We start from the raw sequence: 9,536 nt of genomic DNA on the forward strand, positions 1-9,536 counted from the left end.
TTTCCATATTGTCCAAATGCTTACTCACTCTTCACCCTAATAGGTCAATAAAGAATGTTAAAAGAGTTATGCCCTTTCTTTCTAAAATTGGTCAAATGTAGTCAAAGTATATTCACTTTGAAAGACCCCTTCCAGAAAAGGGATTATACAAGCCTAGCCCTAGGCCCTCAAACATAGAAATAACAGATGAGTTTTAATACACAGGCCTGGAACTAAAATAAGCCTTATGAGAAAGTTCAAGAAGTTCATATGAGTCCCAAGCTTTGTGGGACAAGCTGACCCAACATTTAGACAAAATAGCCCAGAAAAGAAAACAAAATGCAGAAACTAGACTAAAATATGGGCATTGCTCCATGGGCCACCTGGCAGGGAAAAAGAAACAGTTCCTGACCCCCTGGGAGACCCGACCACCATGTGCTTTTTGCTAACTCATTGTTATGATTATAGCCAAAATAGGTAATGTACACGTATGTTTCATTTACTCCACCAATCACATCCCTGTAACCATGCATCTGCTTCTGTAAGCCTGCTTCTGCTCCCCAAAATACTATAAAAAGCCTACCCTGGCTCTGTTAGGCGCGCCAGTCTTCCGAATTGACTGGGACTCCCACAGATACCTGTGCTTCCTGGTCAATAAAAATCCTCTTGCAAATTGCAGCCTGTGGACTCGGACTGGTCATTGGGGCTTGAGGATCTCCCTCCTGAGGGAAGATTCTCGCTGAGAGTCTTACACTTGGGGGCTCGTCCGGGATCGGAGATCCTCTGCCTAGAGACCACCGACCACCCACCGGGAGGTAAGCTGGCCAGCATTTGTCTTGTCCTGTCTTGTCTTGCTTTGTGACTTGTTCTGTAAATGCTTAGTTACTTGGCTTGGGTCTAGACCGTTTGTCTTTGGGCAGGCCAGAGAAGGAGCTGACGAGCTCAGACTTCTCCCCCGCAGCCCTGGAAGACGTTCTAAGGGTGTTTGGAGCCCGATTTGTCAGGGCTCAGTCTGTATCAGAAGGATACGTAGTTTTGGTGGAGGGTGAGGGATCCGGACCCTCAGTGCGCCCCTCCGACTTTTTACTTTCAATTTTGCGCCATAGCCGCGTGGCGCGCTTGACTGTTGCTTGTTTGATTGTTAGGTGTGTTTGTCTTGTTTGCTCTCTAATTTACCTTGAAACTAACATGGGACAGTCTTTAACAACGCCGTTGAGTCTTACTCTCGACCACTGGAAGGACGTCAAGGACCGAGCAGATGAACAAGGGGTCGAAATTAAGAAGGGGAAGTGGCAGACCCTTTGCACTTCTGAGTGGCCCACTTTTGGAGCCGGATGGCCGGTGGACGGTACTTTTAACAAAAATGTTATTTTACAGGTCAAGGATCAGATCTTCCATAAAGGACTACATGGACATCCTGACCAGGTGCCTTACATTATCACCTGGGAAAGCCTTGCCTTTGAGCCCCCTTCTTGGGTGCAACCCTTTGTAGACTTAAGTTGGCCCCCTACTCCCTCAGCCCCACTTGCTCCTCTCTTAACCCCTTCCTCTCTCTTTCCTGTCCGGACCAAGACATCCAAACCTAAGCCGGTGCTTCCGGAAGATTCTAACTCTCCCCTTATAGATCTCTTATCTGAGGAGCCTCCTCCATACCCTGTATCTACCAGGTCAACTCAGGAGGCAGAAGCAAGATTGCCTGCCCTCCCAGAAGCTGAACCCCAGTCTGAGGCAGCATCCTCTCCAATAGCAGGGAGACTACGCCATAAGCGGGAAACAGCACCGGATTCGACCTCGCAGGCCTTTCCCCTTAGACAGGGAACGGGAGGGCAGACCCAGTATTGGCCTTTTTCCGCGGCCGATATTTACAATTGGAAGCAGCACAATCCCCCTTTTTCCAAGGACCCAGTGGCCCTTACTGAACTAATAGAATCTGTTTTACTTACACATCAGCCCACTTGGGATGATTGTCAGCAGCTTTTACAGGCTCTTTTGATTTCGGAGGAAAAACAGAGGGTGTTTCTGGAAGCCAGGAAGCATGTCCTGGGGGATGATGGGCGTCCTACTCAGCTGCCTGATGCACTTGATGATGCATTTCCACTCACAAGGCCGAACTGGGACTTCAATACGGTTGACGGTAGGGGACACCTACACCTTTACCGCCAGTTGCTCTTAGCGGGTCTCCGAGGGGCTGCCCGGCGCCCAACCAATTTGGCTCAGGTGAAGCAGGTATTACAGGGGGCCGATGAGACCCCCTCAGCTTTCTTAGAAAGACTAAAAGAGGCCTATTGCATGTACACACCCTATGATCCAGATGACCCAGGGCAGATGACGAGTGTTTCTATGTCCTTCATCTGGCAGGCTGCGCCAGATATCAGGGCTAAGTTACAGAGGTTGGAGAACCTACAGGGTTATACGCTGCAGGACTTGCTTAAGGAAGCAGAAAGGATTTTTAATAAGAGAGAGACCCAGGAAGAGGAGGAGGAAAGATTACGTAGGGAGAAAGATGAGAGGGAGAGAAAGAGGAGCAAGGAGCTGAATCGGATTTTGGCCGCCGTAGTTCAGAGTCAGGGAAGGAAGGGAGACAGGAAGGGAAATCGAAAGGGGCTGAAGCTGGACAAGGATCAGTGCGCCTACTGCAAGGAGAAAGGACATTGGGCCCGAGACTGCCCTAAGAACCCTAAGAACTCCCGTGGACCCCGGAAGAAGCCAGAGACCTCCCTTTTGACCCTAGATGAAGATTAGGGAGGTCAGGGCCAGGAGCCCCCCCCCCTGAGCCCAGGATAACTCTTGAAGTTGGGGGGCAGCCCGTTACCTTTCTAGTGGACACCGGAGCTCAACATTCAGTCCTCACCCAGGCTCATGGACAGCTCAGTGACCGAACAGCCTGGGTGCAAGGAGCCACTGGTGGCAAGATATATCGATGGACAACAGACCGCTGGGTTCAGCTGGCTACTGGTAAGGTGACTCATTCTTTCCTACATGTTCCGGATTGTCCATACCCTCTACTGGGCCGTGACTTGCTTGCTAAACTAAAAGCACAAATTCATTTTGAAGAAGGAGGGGCCCGGATAACTGGTCCCCAGGGAACCCCTCTCCAAGTTCTAACCCTTCAATTAGAGGACGAATATAGACTATATGAACCGGGACATGACAAGCCACAAACTACAGAAATAGACTCTTGGGTCACAAAGTTCCCACTAGCATGGGCAGAGACTGGGGGAATGGGACTAGCGCTTCAGCAGCCTCCTTTGATTATTCAACTAAAGGCCACTGCAGTTCCAGTTTCTATAAAGCAGTATCCCATGTCACAGGAGGCCTACCAGGGAATAAGACCACATATTAGAAGGCTTCTAGACCAGGGCATTTTAGTCCCTTGCCGGAATACGCCCCTGTTACCTGTCAAAAAGCCGGGAACTGGAGATTACATGCCAGTACAAGATTTAAGGGAGGTCAATAAAAGGGTAGAAGACATCCATCCGACTGTCCCAAACCCTTACAACTTACTCAGTACTCTGCCCCCCACACATACTTGGTATACAGTTTTGGACCTGAAAGATGCTTTCTTTTGTCTTCGGCTCAGCCCGGAAAGCCAACCTTTATTTGCTTTTGAATGGAAAGATCCGGATTTGGGACTTTCGGGTCAATTGACTTGTACTAGATTGCCCCAGGGATTTAAAAATAGTCCCACTCTGTTTGATGAAGCTTTACATCGGGATTTGGCTGATTTTCGAGTCCAGTACCCTTCTCTTATACTCCTGCAATACGTTGATGACCTGCTTTTGGCAGGTGCCACTGAGAGGGCCTGCCATTTGGGGACAGAATCCCTCCTACAGACTCTGGGGCACCTAGGCTATCGGGCCTCAGCGAAAAAGGCCCAAATATGTCAAACTCAAGTCACTTATCTGGGATATCAGCTGAAAGATGGACAGAGGTGGTTAACCTCAGCTCGAAAACAGACTGTGGTTGGCATCCCGGTTCCAAAAAGCCCCCGTCAGCTGAGGGAGTTTTTAGGCACGGCAGGATTCTGCCGCCTCTGGATCCCGGGTTACGCCGAGATGGCTGCTCCCCTATACCCGCTTACTAAACAAGGGACGCTGTTCCAATGGGGGTCACAACAACAAGAGGCTTTTGACAACATCAAGCGTGCCTTATTGTCCTCCCCTGCCCTTGGCCTCCCAGATGTTACCAAGCCTTTCGAGCTGTTTGTAGATGAAAAGAAAGGCTATGCAAAAGGAGTTCTTACACAAAGACTAGGGCCCTGGAAGGGGCCAGTGGCCTATTAATCAAAGAAGTTAGACCCCGTTGCTTCAGGATGGCCACCTTGCCTGAGGATGGTAGCAGCAATTGCACTCCTGACTAAGGATGCTAATAAACTGACCCTAGGACAGCCTCTGACTATTTTGGCACCTCATGCGGTAGAGGCCCTGATAAAACAACCTCCTGACCGATGGCTCTCTAATTCCCGCATGACTCATTACCAAGCTATGTTGTTAAACACGGAGAAGGTCCAGTTTGGCCCGGTGGTGGCTTTGAATCCGGCTACCCTACTCCCCTTACCGGAAGGAGCTGAACCACATGACTGCCTACAGATTTTAGCAGAAACACATGGAACCAGACCAGATCTAATGGATCAGCCTCTTCCGAATGCTGACCACACCTGGTATACGGATGGCTGCAGTTATGTTGCGGATGGGGAGCGGAGGGCCGGAGCTGCCATCACCACCAAAGATGAGGTAATCTGGGCAAGTGCCTTACCTGCAGGCACCTCCGCTCAACGAGCCGAGCTCATTGCCTTGACACAGGCTCTTAAGATGGCAGAAGGTAAGAGACTAAATGTATACACTGACAGCCGTTATGCATTTGCTACTGCACATATTCATGGTGAAATCTACCGAAGACAGGGATTACTTACATCAGAAGGAAAAGAGATCAAAAATAAGGCTGAGATCTTAGCTCTCTTAAGGGCTCTATTCCTACCAAAAGGACTGAGTATCATACATTGTCCAGGACACCAGAAAGGACAGAGTCCAGAAGCTCGGGGAAACCAGTTGGCAGATGCTTCGGCTCGAAAGGCTGCAGAGAAAGGACAGATCCTGACTCTGATCAGTGCAGATAACCATGAGCAAGTTTCCCCATGGCCATATGATTCAGAGGACATAGACCTCCTAAAGAAAATGGGGGCCATATACTCTCCTCAACTAAAAAGATGGGTCTATAATGAAAAGATTGTCATGCCTACAAAATTGACTTTTGAATTAATATCTTATTTACATAAGCTAACCCACCTGGGAATCAAGAAAATGAGAACTCTCCTGGAGCGAGAAGAAATAGGTCTTTATCTTTTGGGACAGGGTCAGGCCTTGCGAGAAGTGACTGAAAACTGTAAAGCTTGTGCCCAAGTGAACCCAGGGAAAGTGAAAAATGGTATTGGGACTCGTCCCAGGGGGCATCGTCCTGGCATCCACTGGGAGATTGATTTTACTGAAATCAGACCAGGCATGTATGTTTACAGATACCTGCTGGTGTTTGTGGATACATTTTCAGGATGGGTCGAGGCCTTTCCCACCAAACATGAGACTGCAAAGATAGTCACCAAGAAATTTCTTGAAGAGATTTTTCCCAGGTATGGTATGCCTCAAGTCCTGGGATCGGACAACAGGCCCGCTTTCGTTTCCCGGGTAAGTCAGTTGGTGGCCAAATTACTGGGGATTGATTGGAAACTACATTGTGCATACAGACCCCAGAGTTCAGGACAGGTAGAGCGTATGAATAGAACAATTAAGGAGACTTTATCCAAACTTACGCTTGCAACTGGCAGAAAGGATTGGGTTTCCCTCCTCCCCTTAGTTCTTTACAGGGCCCAGAACACGCCGGGCTCTCATGGGTTGACTCCTTTTGAGATAGTGTATGGGGCACCACCCCCATTTATTGATTTCTTTAATTCCAATATTGCTAATCTTGCTAATAGCCCTTCCCTGGAAACCCATCTACAAGCTTTGTAGCTCGTGCAGAGAGACATCTGGAGACCTCTAGCTGCTGCATACCGGGACAGACTTGATCAGCCGACAGTGCCACACCCGTTCCAGGTGGGGGACCTCGTATGGGTACGCAGACACCAGATTAAGAATCTTGAGCCCCAGTGGAAAGGACCCTACACTGTCCTCCTGACGACACCAACCGCCCTGAAGGTGGACGGAATTGCTGCGTGGATCCACTCTTCACACGTCAAGGCAGCCCAACCGGAGGAAGCCACCGCACAGCAGACATGGAGAGCCCAATGCACCCGGAACCCCTTAAAGCTGCGACTCACACGCGTACACTCCTGACACTAATCACCCTGAGCATGTGCTGGAGGGAGGGGGTTGCTGGACAACCAAGCCCTCACCAGGTTGTCAACCTTTTCTGGGTTATAGGCAACCTGGAGACAGGGTGGACACAGGTGTTAGCCAACGGTGCTCATTCCCCAGGCACCTGGTGGCCTACTCTAACCTTTGATTTATGTCAGTTGGCTAAAGATTCATGGGGACGTACTGCGAAATCTCCCTGCAATTCTTACCCCCCTTGCTGGCGTTCTAGTTGGTATGTCTGTCCGGGAGGAAAAAGGACCGCCCAATGTGGGGGGCCAGAAACCTTTTACTGTGCTAAATGGGGATGTGAGACTCATACTAATGGACCCTGGAAAGCCAAAGGGGGAGATCTCGTGACTTTTACTGGCTTAGCTGGGGAATCTAACATCCAAATGAGGTTCACTGAGGCAGGAAAGAAACATGATTGGAAATCTGGGGTACAGTGGGGTCTCCGCCTCAATACCCCTGGGCAGACCCATCCGGGCCTGTTGTTTTCTCTCCAACTGGTTCGAGAGCGGATTGCCCCGGCCGTAGGACCTAACGTAGTCCTAAAGGATCAAAGAACCCCCTTACTTCCGGCTCCAGCCCATTTGCCTAGATTCACTCAAACCTCTCTAGTGACCCACTCCTTCACAAGTAGACATTCTGCCGCTCCGACCACTCATGCACCAGGTACAGGAGATCGGCTACTTAATCTAGTAAAGGGTGCATATCTAACTCTCAATTATTCAGATCCATTTAGAACTCAAGAATGCTGGCTATGTCTAGTCTCCAGCCCACCTTACTATGAAGGAGTAGCAGTTTTAGGCAATTACACCAACCAGACTACAGCCCCGGAGAGCTGTTCTGCTAGTCTCAACCATAGATTGACACTGCCCGAGGTCACAGGACAGGGGCTCTGTATAGGAACCGTGCCACCCACTCATCAGGCACTCTGCAATGTCACAAGAAAAGCTCCCACTGGGAAATATTATTTGGCTGCCCCACCAGGCACTTATTGGGCCTGCAATACTGGACTAACTTCGTGCATTTCAGCCATTATTTTAAATCAAACATCTGATTACTGTGTATTGACAGAGATTTGGCCCAAAGTCATCTATCATGAGCCTGAGTATGTGTATTCTTATTTTGAGGAACATCCACGGATTAAGAGAGAGCCCATCACTCTGACTTTAGCCCTGTTGATAGGATGAATTACCTTTGGAGGAGTAGCTGCAGGTATAGGGACAGGAACGACTGCCCTTATAGAGACAGGCCACTTCCGTCAATTGCAAGCAGCTATGAATGCAGATTTGAAAGCAATCGAAGAATCTATAAGTGCTTTAGAAAAGTCTTTGACATCTCTGTCAGAGGTGGTCCTACAGAACAGAAGGGGGCTTGATATGATGTTTCTCCGAGAGGGTGGGTTATGCGCTGCACTAAAAGAAGAATGCTGCTTTTATGCTGACCATACTGGGATAGTAAAGGACAATATGGCCAAACTCCGTGAGTGCTTGGCACATAGGCAAAAGATGTCTGAGTCCCAGCAGGGATGGTTTGAAGGGTGGTTTAATCAATCCCCATGGTTTGCTACCCTGCTATCAACTTTGATGGGACCTTTAATAATCCTTCTCCTGATTCTCCTATTTGGACCTTGCATCCTAAACAAATTAGTACAATTCATAAAAGATAGGCTTTCAGTTATTCAAACTTTTGTGTTAAGACAACAGTATCAATTAGTAGAACAACAACCAACTGAAGTACCTTAAATAACTCAATAAATGAGTGAAAGATTCCACTCAAGGACAAAAAGAAAATGGGGGAATGAAAGACCCCTTCCAGAAAAGGGATTATACAAGCCTAGCCCTAGGCCCTCAAACATAGAAATAACAGATGAGTTTTAATACACAGGCCTGGAACTAAAATAAGCCTTATGAGAAAGTTCAAGAAGTTCATATGAGTCCCAAGCTTTGTGGGACAAGCTGACCCAACATTTAGACAAAATAGCCCAGAAAAGAAAATGCAGAAACTAGACTAAAATATGGGCATTGCTCCATGGGCCACCTGGCAGGGAAAAAGAAACAGTCCCTGACCCCCTGGGAGACCCGACCACCATGTGCTTTTTGCTAACTCATTGTTATGATTATAGCCAAAATAGGTAATGTACACGTATGTTTCATTTACTCCACCAATCACATCCCTGTAACCATGCATCTGCTTCTGTAAGCCTGCTTCTGCTCCCCAAAATACTATAAAAAGCCTACCCTGGCTCTGTTAGGCGCGCCAGTCTTCCGAATTGACTGGGACTCCCACAGATACCTGTGCTTCCTGATCAATAAAAATCCTCTTGCAAATTGCAGCCTGTGGACTCGGACTGATCATTGGGGCTTGAGGATCTCCCTCCTGAGGGAAGATTCTCGCTGAGAGTCTTACAACTTGTACCACCTACTCCTTGAGTATCTTTTAATCAATGGCTATCAGTACCCTTAAATCCTTTTAGGAGTATCATAAAGACAAACCTATAAAGAACATTAATTGTTTAATTTCCCTCCTCTCGGTCTTGCACATGTAGATCAATTTCATTTTCTTTGTGTACACATTTATCAAAAGGAATAGCAAATCATGTTACAAGAACATGAGCTTTTGGATAGTGTTCCCTTATAGGTACTGATGACATGAGTTGACTCATTCTGTACTATATTTAGCTCATTGTACTCTTCAAGTTTCAGATACTACAGATTTTCAGTTTTATAGTTTTATAGTACAGATGATGTGCATAGAAGTAAACCAACTGTCTATAAAACTTGTGGCTTTCATACTATCAAATTTTCTTAATTACCGTACTGCTGCACAGACATCTGGTGGACACTGCATTATAACTGCAACGCCAGCCAAATCATCATTGGCCGTAAATTCATGTGGTCCTTATCTCAGGATAGCTATTCTAGCCTACACCAGTACTAATTCTCAGGACAATTATTTGTACTTTCTCCAGAAGCAATACTACCTGGTTGTTCTTATCTTATAGCAACAGTCCTCCACAAATTCTGGAAAGATAGCATCAACCCTAGTCAATCACTGAAAAATGTCAATTCATATCTTCCATCCTGTGACAAAACTGATGGAAAATTAGTGATTTTTTTGAAGTTGTCTTGCCTTTGTTTGTTAGTATACTTTTCTTTTTTGGGGGGGGGTCTTTTTTTTTTTTTTTTGGAGCTGGGGACCGAACCC

General features: G+C 47.4%; 1 pseudogene; it reads left to right on the forward strand.

The window, feature by feature from the left end:
* Vom1r-ps96 (vomeronasal 1 receptor pseudogene 96) lies at positions 8,740 to 9,010 on the forward strand (annotated as a pseudogene).

Source organism: Rattus norvegicus, chromosome 7, assembly GCF_036323735.1.
Source record: "Rattus norvegicus strain BN/NHsdMcwi chromosome 7, GRCr8, whole genome shotgun sequence".
In the NCBI taxonomy this organism is placed as follows: Eukaryota; Metazoa; Chordata; class Mammalia; order Rodentia; family Muridae; genus Rattus; species Rattus norvegicus.